Raw genomic sequence first — 12,646 nt, forward strand, 5'->3', positions numbered from 1 at the left:
AGGAAGTCAATCTACACATGTCTCATCTGCAACTTTGGAGAGCAATGATTTATTTGAGGCTAATTTCTGTGTAGGTAATAAAACTGATTCATTGTGGTGACTCAAATTTGGAGACTCGCCAGTTCAATTTATAAACCTGCACCCATGAGATGAAATTCCTCCCGAGCCTCCTCCAAACATACTATGATGTTTTTATTTCCTTTATTTTTTATTTTATTTATTTTATTTTGTTATTTTCAAGTACATTTTCCCTTAGTCTCAATTTTTCTTTTCCCTTACTTCTCTACCCAGGTACGCTTTTACTTCCCTCAATATCATTCCTTTGCTTCTCTTTTCAACCATTGAGGACAATGTTTAGTTTTAGAGAGGGGAGGGGGGGAGAAAATTTGCATGTGCAATTGTGTGCTGCCATCTAATGAGTTTTAATGTGATATTTGCATGAGATGTGTGCATATGTTTGGCAGTTGGTCCACCCTTGAAAAATACTAGTATTGAGCTTAGAGCATGCTGAAATTCCTTATTTGTGAACGTTACATGCTAAATTTATTTTTCTTTTTTAGGCCATGGAACATGTAGGATGTAGTGCAAATTAAAGTTTAAATCAAAAGAGAAATTTATCCATTTCAATAGTCTCAACCAAGGGAAGGATGTTTAAAGTTTTGCTACGCACACTACACATGTTAGAAGACTTAGAAAGACTACCTTAGATTGTTTTTGATTAATGTATACTTCAGTTGTTTGTGATTCTAATGAACCATATCCTAATGACTTAGAAAAGAGAGAAAAAATAAAAAGTTTGAAGCAAATGAAAATAAGAAACAAGTCAGGGATCAATTACAAAAATAAAAAAATAAAAAGAGAGAAAAGAACAAGAAAATAAATAGGAAGAGGAAACAATTGTGTTTTGGAAAGGACTACCTGCTACTGGGGTCCTAACTAAATAACAAAGTGGATACCTTTTAAAGTGTAGTAGCGTGAAAGTCACCATTGTACATTCATGCATTGGAAATTACTACCTACTACCGAGGTCCTAACTAAACAAAAAAGTGGGTGTCTTTTAAAGTATAATAGTGTGAAAGTCGTCAATACAATGATTTTGAATTAGAGCATGACCGTGCGGTTGTCTCAGAGTAATTGTTGTGATTGAAACTGTTAATGTCTATTGGTAGTCAATCTTGGAATTCTAGCCTTATTCTCATGCGGGTGAGCTGTAATGACCCAAAAAAAAAATTTTAATTAATTAAAAAAATTATTATTATTAATTAATTAATTATGATTAATAAAATTAATTAAATTAAGAAAATTGAGGATTGTGGGTGTATATACATATATATATATATATATATATATATACAAAAGTATATATAAAAGTATATATAAAGTTATTATATAATAAGGTATAAAGCAAGGATAAAGGAAAAAAAAAAAGAAAAAGGAAAACTTAGTGATTAAGTTTCCTAGAGCAAATAGAGAGGAGAAGAAAATAAAAGATTTCATGCAGCAGAACAAAGGAAGGAAAAGGAGGAAAAAAAACAAAAAAAAAACTCTCTCAGGCTCTGCTCTTACGCTATCCACTCCTTCTCTCTTTACGATTTCGAGGTGGATTCATGCCCAATTGAAAATTTGAAACTACCATTGGACTACGTTCTCCACCACCGACATTTCTACCGAAGTGGATTTATCGTAGGAATAACATAAGCATATCTCCTGGGGTAAGAAAAATTCTCACTCTTACCTCAATTTTTATTAAATTTTAAGTCAAATGGGTGATCAGACACTACCACGAGAATCTAGGAATGATTTTCTACAAGTCTAGCAGAGCAGATTTCTCATGGGGTCGTTGTGGGCATAGCCCCAAAATTAGAATAAATGAGTTATTTAGAAATTAATAGTTATTTAATTATTGTATATTAGGAAAGGTTAAAATAATATTTTATTGGGGTTGATTTGATTGAATCAGGGTTCGAGTGAGTGTTGCGGGTATAATTTTGGGAACCCTAAAGGCATGGTTTAGGAAATCAGGTAAGGGGAAATAAAATTATATCAATATTTTATTGAACTGAACTGGTTATTTACGAGCATATAAAATTTTTGATTTATCTATATGATTTTTAGAATCGTGTGAGTACTAGAAAATGAAGATTTTGTTTAAGGTTTATATTTGGAACAATTGCATATGATATTAAATTAGTGTGACATGGGGACAATTTTTCCTAATAAATTGAATATGAATTACTGTGGTATTGGGGTTTGCATGTGGGGATGTTTGGAATGATTATGACATGATGAATAAATTGTTATGTTTGACTCCTGTGTGGAAATGTATTGATATATTGGAATACTGTGTGGGAAATGTATTGACCTGTTGGATTCCTGTGTGGAAATGCATTGATGCGTCTGTTTGAACTAACTAATGTGGTTATTCGTATGCATCTCAATATAACATTGGCATGAGGAGGTTGTTATATTGTCTAGATATAAATCATAATATGATGCTGGCAAGTCTAGGAGCTCGTCATATTGTCATTTATATAGGGTAGGACATTGGCAGGTCGAGGAACTTGTTCTACTTATGTACTACGGGTAGGTCATAGGGATTGGATACTGGTGAATCGTGGTGCCTGTGTGGGCCACGTGTCGCGGAAGCTAGAGTGGTGCCTATGTGGGCCACGTGTCGCGGAAGCTGGAGTGGTACCTATGTGGGCCATGTTATATCCTGTGTGGATAATGGCGCCTGTGTGCGCCACGTTATGTATCCTGTGTGGGTAGTGGTGCCTGTGTGGGCCATGTTATATATCCTGTGTGGATGGTGGTGCATGTGTGGGCCATATTTTGTACCCTGTGTGGGTAATGGCACCTGTGTGGGTCACGTGTAGATAAGAAGTACGTAGGTGCCTGTGTGGGTCACGTACTGATATGTATGTAGTTGCTCTATGTGGGCCACATACTGAGGACATTGGAAGACGAAATATAAGTTGCATGATTCCTGTGTGGATGTGTTGTGCATGTGAATTTGATTCAAACATAATAATAATGATATAACATATTGTGAATGCATGTGTGTGCATGTGGCAAGGTAAACATACCGCCGGGTGTTTGCTAAGAAAGGCGAGTGCTCTACTAGGTAGTTTCTTGGTATCAGTGCAAAGAGATGCTACTTGTATGGGCGGGTAGACATCCTGATCCTTGAAAACCTTCGCCTTTAAAAAAATTAAAGATGTGTATACTAACGGCGACGTAATTTTCCACCTAAGGGCTTATTGAGTAAGGTGAGTGCTTTAGTAGGTAGTTTTTAGTACCAGAGCAGAGGAAAGCTACTTGTATGGGCGGGTAATCTTCCCTATTCTCGAGGACTTTCGCCTGTATAAAAATTATGTACTTGTGCATATTGAATGTGTGTATGATATCAAATGTCAGTGATGTTTTTAGTGATACGTTTTTTCAGTTGTTATTGATATCATATGAGAAGCAGTTTATTTTGATATATATAAATATTAAAACTCAGTTGTCACACATTGTTATAATTTATTCCACTCGTACTGAGAAGTGTCTCACCCTAGTGGATTAACAATTTTTTAGGTTCTTCTGGAGATCGGGTTTGAAGGCCTAGGCTGGAATTATTTTTGGTGATTTCTTTTTGGGATATTGTGAGATACTGGTAAATATACATATATATATTTGTACTAGGTTATGTTTTAAATACTAGTTGTGGATACGGATATCTGCATGTTGTAGTGTTTGTTTTTAGGTTGTTATATAGTACTCTGGTATATGTTTGAGGTTATTTATTTATGTTTCGCTGCGTGCATGTTAATTATGGTATCAGATACAGGTGATTGGAACGTGTGTCACCCGGGCCCCACTTGGCGAGTTCGGGGCGTCACATGAGCTTTGTTACATTCCATTACCTTGGTTGACTTACTAATGGTGTATAAATATCTTAGTTGATACTTAACTTGAGTTAATCTGTTTCTTGTGTTCCTAAACTCATTAAGCATATTTCATGACACTTAATTTTCATAAGTATTGGGATTATGGTTGCTTTTCCCTTGCTTTAATTACATTCACGTTATTTGCTAGAGACTAGCAAAACGTTAGTTGGGAGGTGTGATTACGCATCAAAGATGCGTAATTAAATTATTTAAATGCATTAATTAAGTGTCACTATTTTCATTAAATACTTGATTATGTCTGAGATTTAAATCATTGAGCTCATTTGATAATCTTGAGATAATTATCCTAATTTGCCGTAAATTTATGAATATTTATGTTTAATTATTGCAAGATAATTTTTGGAAGTCAAAGGAGACACAAGAATACATTAATACTGAGTCGTGTACGTAGTTTCTCTCTCTAAAGACGTGGCCCATAGTGGAAGCATTTTTCCAGTTCAATTTCCTTAGCATTTGAAGCTACTGAACGTCGTCAGTAGTTCGATACACATGATTATTGATAAGGTGCTTCAGATTCCAATCAGCGAGATGATTGCCTTTTGAACTGTAAAAGACAAAAGCTTGGTATTAGTTAATTAATTCGTAGATGGAGTCTTCACAGTCAATGAAGAGAGGAGCTTGTAGGGGCTAGCAAGCTTCACGCATGCATGATAACAAGACCACGATTGGGTCTCGGGCAGCTTCAATGAGGAAAGGAAAAAAAGGCCTGGGGGGAATTTTAGATGCATGTGGGGTTGGATGTGCATGGGCCATGCACATAGGCCCATGCGTGAAGGAGGCTTGCCGTGTTTTGGAGCTAGAATGAAGGATTTAAGGCCAATGCAGACAACACATGAAGATGGATGGCGCGCTAGAATAAGAGATATGACCTAGGCTTTGAATTACAAGGAGTTAGTCTTTAAAATGCAAGGCAGACCGTGTGTTAGCTTTGGTACAGTCCCAAGAGGGGGGGTGAATTGGTATTTAAAAATTTTATCCCCTTGGTCAATCTACTAATCAATAGTGTTACACAAGCCTAAGGTCAATCTAGTGCATGTAAAACAAATCAATGCAAATATACAATGGAATTCAAAGTACTATAGAAATTTAATCAAGCATACACAATAAAGCAGTAAAGGAGACAACACCCAGAAATGTTATCGAGGTTCAGCCAAATTGCCTACGTCTCCGCCTTGCCTAACAAGCACAAAGATGACTACTATAGGCTCACTTAACGGGTGGAGCGGCACCTAAACAATTAGGTCAATTAGCATAGGGCTGACCTCAACCTTTACAACCAGGTTAATTAACACAGGGTTGACCTCAACCTACATAATCCTTCCGGGCTGGATTACCGGCCCCTCAGGCCACGCCTGGAAATACAACAAATTTCTCAATAAAATCAAATGGTACAACGATTATGCTTTCATGTAAAGCAGATATGTACCACAATACGCACAATATAATCAATACACTACCAAGAGATAAGATTTGATAAGCTCGGCGTAGTCTAAGTGTCTACTCTCAAATAATTATATGAGCGATGTAATCAGTGCGTGAGAGTGCAAATGATATGATCTTTGTATCAGACAATATATTCAATCACAATGCACAGACAAAGATCACAAGCACATTTCAAATATCTCAATAAATAATTTTTCTCAATATAAACCAAAATAGATATTCAAAAATGGTTTGTAAAATATTTGTTTAATCTTTGTATCAAAATGAAAAGATATAGCAACAAAGATCTTCACCACGCTAACAAATATCTCAAAATATTTTTCTCAAGATAAATCACAAGAGATATTCAGATTTTATTTATAAAACAATTTGATCTTTGTGTTCAAGAAGATAAAATCAATCAAAGAATATTTCAACAAAGATATTTTTGCGTATGCACAAATATCTCAACTAACTATTTCTCAAAGTAAATCACACGAGATATTTGAGATCGGTTTGCAAAAATTTATTTCACAAACAAAAAGCAATATGAACTCTTGAGTATTCCAATGATGATGCAAAACTCACAAGCTCTACGAAGTTTTCCTACAGAAGACTTATTAATGAAGTCTCCTAGAAAAACTTCAATCTTACTCTCGGATAAAAATATATATCAATCAACCAGAATTAACGAAAGTGTAAGTTTAACTAGATACTCACAATAGCACTCTTACTTAGCAAGATTTGCAATGAGGATGAGTAAGAATGAAGAAATAAAGTTTGGATGTGAGAAATAGAGCTTTTGAAAATCAAATAAAAATTGCTAATTGTTTTGCTAATCTTGTTGCTAATTTTTGCAAATGAAGACCTATATATGGAGATAGGAAAAATTATAGCCATTAGGATATGTAGGGTATTATTAATATTGTTTTAAAGCAATTTAACCCTAATTTATCCCGTTAAAAAAGTTAATTGCGGTAAAAAATATGGGGCAGCCCAAGAGCACCGGTCAATTGGGAAAAGTTCAGTCGACCCTAGTTCTTGAGGTTCGGTCGATCAGGTAAGAAATGAATTGCTTATTCAGTCTACCGAACATGTAAGTCCGAAGGCGATTTTTCAATTTTGCAAGGTTCAGTTGACCTGGAAGATTTGAACTGGATAGTTCGGTCGACAATGGCGTTGGGACATCTCCCGAGGACCCTCGGTCGACCAGAGCATTGGAGTACATTTTGGGCTCAGTCGATCAGGTGGTCAAAAAGTTGACTCCCTAGGGGGTTCGGTCGACCGGGTATAAATGAACTATAAGTTCAGTCGACCGGGCTATGGTTAATCTATTGACCCAGTCAGGGTTCGATCGACTGGCAGGTAATGAACTGGGAAGTTCGGTCGACCTGGTCATGGTCAAATTGTTGACCCGGCACCGGTTCGGTCGACTGAGGGAATTTGTACTTGAGTAGTACGGTCAACCGAACATGCAATTTAAGTGCATTTCAGTTTTTTTTAATCATGCAAACACCCTATTCAAATGACCATTCATATATATGCATGTGTGAGTGTCATAGGGTCATTTCTAGGTCCTTTTTAGCTTGAGGACACCAAATAAATCCGGTGTAGGTAAACCTTCAGTCGACCGAAGGGTGTTCCCTAAGGTCCATCTATGATCTTGAGCTTATCCATCCTACCATGTAGGTAAGGAATTAATTATTATTAGATACCATTTTCCCTAATTACTATTATAGACCGAAATTTAATAATAATAAATTACAATACAAAAAGATCTTTAGGGTCTTTGTCTTCTTTAGGCCAATGTGCGTGCACCATATGATACTTTCGATCGGTCCTGTACATAAACTTATCAACCATTAAATATTAAAGTATTTGTCGTAATCAAAACGGGATATGACCTATAAGGTCAACACCGTGAGCTTCATGGTGCTTGATATGACCACGTGAACAAAGGCCATGCGCTGAGCGCTAACAGCCAAATTGAAAAAGACTTCATGGAGTTTCAATTGCTTTTGAGGGGGATTATTACCCAGGGTTTGGTAGGCTTTTGAGGGCTATTATGGAATAAAGAAAAAGTAGCTTTTTGAGGGTTTTAAATAGGTCTTCTTTATAGGGGTTTGGGAGGGAAGCTGGAAGAGGGCGCCACACAGGGGGGGTCTTCTCCTAGGGGAAACCGAGCAACCTGTTGCAACTCATCAACCTCACGACCTTCTTACTCTCTCTCTTTTTCTCTTTAATTAAGTAGTTTTGTTTACTTGTTATTTATTTTTGATTGTCATTTAAATAGATATTTTAATGTGTAGTTTAAGTTTTTTATTACATTGAGTATTCATATTTAAAGTTATTGTTGGGTTTATCTCTCTCTCTCTCTCTCTCTTTCTCTCTCTCTCTCTTGCTACTTTCTAATACTTGTTTAAGTTATTATTATTGTTACTTTCAGTTTTATTTTATTTAAAGTATCTTTTGGAATTTTAAATTCTGTTTGGGGTTATTTACATTATTAAATTCAGTTGTGTTTTATCGTTACCCGTTTCTTGTTTTTAATTTTATGCATGTGATATCTGTAGTTTATGTTTTGCTTCGTTTTAATTTCATCACAAATTCTCAAAAACCCCAGAACCCGAATCTGAACCGTGTTCAGTAAAATTTGTTTTCTTATTTTCTTTTTCTGTTTTACACGAGTTTGAAACCGATCTACATTCCTTGAGGAGACGATCTAGCCTTTGGGCTAATTATTACATGACAAAACTCCTATACTTGGGATAGCCTTTGCACTGCTCATTTTAAAGTGAGTCAAATTTTTGGCACTGTTGCTGGGGAATTTCTGATTTAGTTTCAAACTAGTGTTTTTCCCTTTTATTTTTGAAAGTCAAGGTGCTATCCCAAGAGGGGGGTGAATTGGGTTTATAAAAATTTCTTTTAGAGTTATTACCAATTTTCAGCTTTTTATATACTTAATCAAACACACAAGGAAGCTGTTAATTTTGAATATTCAAACAAATCAACCACACTCACAAAACCAATCACAAACCAAAAAATAAACAATCACCCAACCATACAATACTTAGCCAACTTTGTGAGAGCTGCAACACTTTGTTTTTCAGCATTTGTAAGAATTTAGTTTATAGCCCTGTATGAATGAATTTTTATGCGCTCCTTTTAAATAAGATTTTTGCAAGCGGTTAATCAACATACTCCCTTAAAGTTTTTTGCAAAATATTAACCAACATACTTTCTTAGATTCAAAAGGTCTTCTCGATCTCAGATTTTCAACAAACCTGTCCTTTGAAACACAATTTGTATATGCTTCAATTTAAACAGAAAAGGGAAGAGAGAGTGAGACCGAGATTTTTTACAACGTTCGGCTTATCCCCTGCCTACGTCCTTGCCTTAGGCAAGACCACCTAAGGATTCCACTAACTCGTTCCTTTCTGGGCAGAACAAACCGATTACAACCCTCCTTTAGGGTGGAGCCCCCTCTCCAAGCGATACCGCCATGCTCGGTTACAATGATCCAAATACTTGAACTATGAAAGAAACAAGAAAAAAAATTCTTTTGTACGAAGAATGCTTTTAGATAAAGCTGGTTAGTACAATTGAAAGTATTATATACTTCAATAACAAATACCAAACAAAATAGAGTTTAAGCTCAAAAACAATTTCACTGAAATACTTCTCTTAACAAGGAATCAACAATTCAGATGATTAGAGCTCAGAGAAGAGTGATTAGTGCTTCAGAATATCTCAGCAATTTGAAATGAAAGAATAAGCAAGAGAGAGTTTTGAGAGAATAAGTGAGCTTTCAGTTTAGGAGAAGATTTTTTAATTGCTTGGTATGTGTTTGATTCATGAAAACATGTATTTATAGGCTTATAAAGCTTAACTCGTGTTGCCCAAGTTTACTTGGAGTATTTATCAAGTTTTTACAAAATTTGGGGCATAAGAAACTTAATTTTGAATTTTAAAACTTTTAAAAAATATAACCCTTAACAGTGTTTAGTCGCTCGAGGAATCGAGGTCAGTCGCCTAAGGTTCTTAAAAACAATAATTTTTTAACTAAAAACAGGGTCAGGCGTTTGAGGTGACAAGGGTCAGTTGCCTGAACTTATTCTTCAGGTGCTTGAGGAAATTATTTAGGCGCCTATGCTTACACTTCAGTCTCCTAAACAGACAAATTTTCTGTTTTTCAACTTATTTTTCAAAAACACTTGGGTATCTTGCTTTGTTACTTTATAAAAACATTTTCTAGGGTTTTAAAACAAGGTCTCTAAGTCCAAGACAAACCCTAAAGAGTTTCAAACCATTTCACATGATATTTGAATATGAAGTACTTGCATAGTTCATCCTAAAGCCTTAAACACTCTTAAGCTTCGAAGTGTTTATATGAGTTTTTTCTTTGAGTCCTCTGAGACTTTGAGCTTGAGTCAACTTTAGGTTTCCAAATCATTTTGGTTCATTTGAGCTTCCTTTGGATCACTTGAAAGATAAGTGTGGCTTTGTGGTCCTTGGTGATCTTGAACTTGCATTTCCTTTGATATTTTGAACTTTGTCATTTAAGCATTCCTAAAACATCATCACTTAACAACACATGTTAAATCAACCTTTATTTGTTATCATCAAAACGAGATTCGAAAGTCAAATTAGGCCAATAATCTCCCCCCTTTTTGATGATGACAAATAAGGAGCAAAGATGAGAGATCCTTTGAAAAGGCTCCCCCTTACAATAAGCATGCCTTTAAAACAAATATGAAAAAAATGATGATTTCAAGTATGAGTAAGTTCAAAAATAAGGCACAATTGAGTATATTTCATTATAGTTGATGTCATGTACGTATTTGCATTTTTAGTTTTAATGTTCTCTTTAGCTTTTACTCCCTCTTGCTATATGCCAAGATTTTATATATTTTACATATTTACTGTATGCGCACTTTTCATTTTTCATGATTGCATTGTAATCTCATGTTTGCATATGTTTGCTCAAAATTTCTCCCCGTTTAACATCATTCAAAAAGAATTGAGGGGCAAAGACAAAAAAGTTGTAGCACATTAAGAGCATTATCTTATTACACAAAAGCATAAGGAATGGAAGTACAAGCCAAACTAAAAAATAGAAAACAAACAAAGCAACATCATAGCTAATACATAGAGAGTGCTTAAGACATCACAAAATGACAAACTAAATTAGTTATCAGCATCATTATCTTCCTCTTCAGCTTCTTCCTCGTCATCACCTTCCTCTTCATCACCTTCTTCACTGCCTTCCTCTAATTCTTCATCATCACTCTGAGGAGCAAAACTAGTGTCCATAGGATCAACACCACGAGATGAGCTAGCCTGATATTTCTCAATACGAGTGAGGCGCTGATCAATTGAGGAATAGGTAGTGTGAAGTGAAGACACATCCTTCCAAAGGGATTGAAGTCTCGATCTTTTGTCTATGCTAAAGGTGGAGAATTCATGATGAAAGGGAATGAACCATGAAGGTGTATCAACAGGAGGTCCTTGGTCTTGAACTGGAGGCGGATGAGGAGGTACAAATGCTGGTGCTCTTTGAGGTCAACCTCCTTTCAAGAACCAACCCTGATCGTGTTTTTCATAGCCCATATGCTTGAGGGTTGTGGAGGTGAAGAGATCATATCGGGTATGTTTGATGAATAACTCAGAAGGTGTGGTAATGTCAAGCTGAGCAAAGATAAGATTTAACACACCTCCATAAGGAAGTGTGACATGAGTGGCTTCCAACTTAGCTCACATCCATTTCAAAATGAGGCTGAAGAGATAAAGCTTTTTACCCTTTAGTAGACACTATAAAACGAAACAGTCGACGTAGGAAAGATGATCATAAGATCCGGCCTTAGGTAGGATATTGTTGGAGATGATTTTGTGAAGTATTTGAGCTTGGAGGTTTAATTTCTTATACATAGGTGGATGGCCAAAATACACGGGCTCATTTACCATAATTAGAGGTAAAAACTCTTTAAGTGTGATGCCTTGCTCTAGTATCCAAGATTAAGCAAAGGCGGGACATTCGAATTCTCCTGGGGTGATATGCAAAATGGGAGCTAGAATTTGAAGAGTCAAAACAATTTTCTTGCCTCTTACTTAAGTAGTGAGAACACTTTCTCCATAAATCATGTTGGCATAAAAGATTTTGACTAAGTCGGGATACATGCCTTTGGCTTGAAAAATAACAAAATTTTTCCAATCAATGTTCCGAAACTTAGGTAGTATTTCAGGGAACTCTAAATCGAAAAAGGTGGTGTCGATCACCTTACCAAAGATAGGGTTCATAGAATGGAGATTATAATGATATCGGAGCATAGATTGGGGAGTGACTAACCATTGCTCAATGTTGTTATTATCCCTTCCAGTAGAAGATCCTCAGTTTGCCATGGTCTTAGTGCGAGGCATTGTTGTTTTTGGAGAATGGAGCCCTAGAATCCAAGAGAAAGAGAGTAGGAAAAGGGGATTGAGGCTTTGATTCAAAGGGTTTTGAGTGAGGGAACAAGGAAGATCAAAGGTTGGGGCTTCAGGTGAGTGATGGAGCAGGAGTCAGTAGCCTGAAGTTAGGGTTTCGTGCTATAAAATATATAGATCCTGCGACTTTAGGCACCTGAAGATTAAGTTCAGTCGACTGAAGATTTACAAAATTGAAATCTCAATAGGCAGTAGCACCTCAGTTGCCTGAGGTCCATTGGCTCAGGCACTTGAGCCTTCAATCTACAGTGCTTAGTCACCTGAGCTTCCAAGCTCAATCACCCAAAGTCCTTAATTTCTTAGTTTTCTCATTTTGTTCAATATGAAACCTACCTACATCACTTCCCTGCTATGTAATAACCCAAGTTCTCTTCTAATGGATATAAATCTTTCTTCAGAGAGAGGTTTTGTAAAGATATCCGCCCATTGGTCATTTGTGTTTATATATATTCAAGTATAATGCCTTCTTTTTGAACATGATCTCTTAGAAAGTGGTGTCTTATGTTAATATGTTTTGTTCTTGAGTGTGAAATATGATTTTTAGAGATGTTTATAGCACTAGTGTTGTTACACTTAATTGGAATAGTGGAATATTCTAAATTTTAATCCTTTAATTGTTGTTTCATGTATAAAGTTTGTGCACAATAACTCCCAGTTGCTACATACCCAGCTTCAGTTGTGGATAATGCTACAGAGTTTTGTTTCTTAGAAAACCAAGACACTAGAGATCGTCCTGAAAAATGACAAGTCCCACTTGTGTTTTTTTTCAATCTATCTTACATACTGCA

This window comes from Malania oleifera, chromosome 4 (assembly GCF_029873635.1).
Source record: "Malania oleifera isolate guangnan ecotype guangnan chromosome 4, ASM2987363v1, whole genome shotgun sequence".
NCBI classification, from domain to species: Eukaryota; Viridiplantae; Streptophyta; class Magnoliopsida; order Santalales; family Ximeniaceae; genus Malania; species Malania oleifera.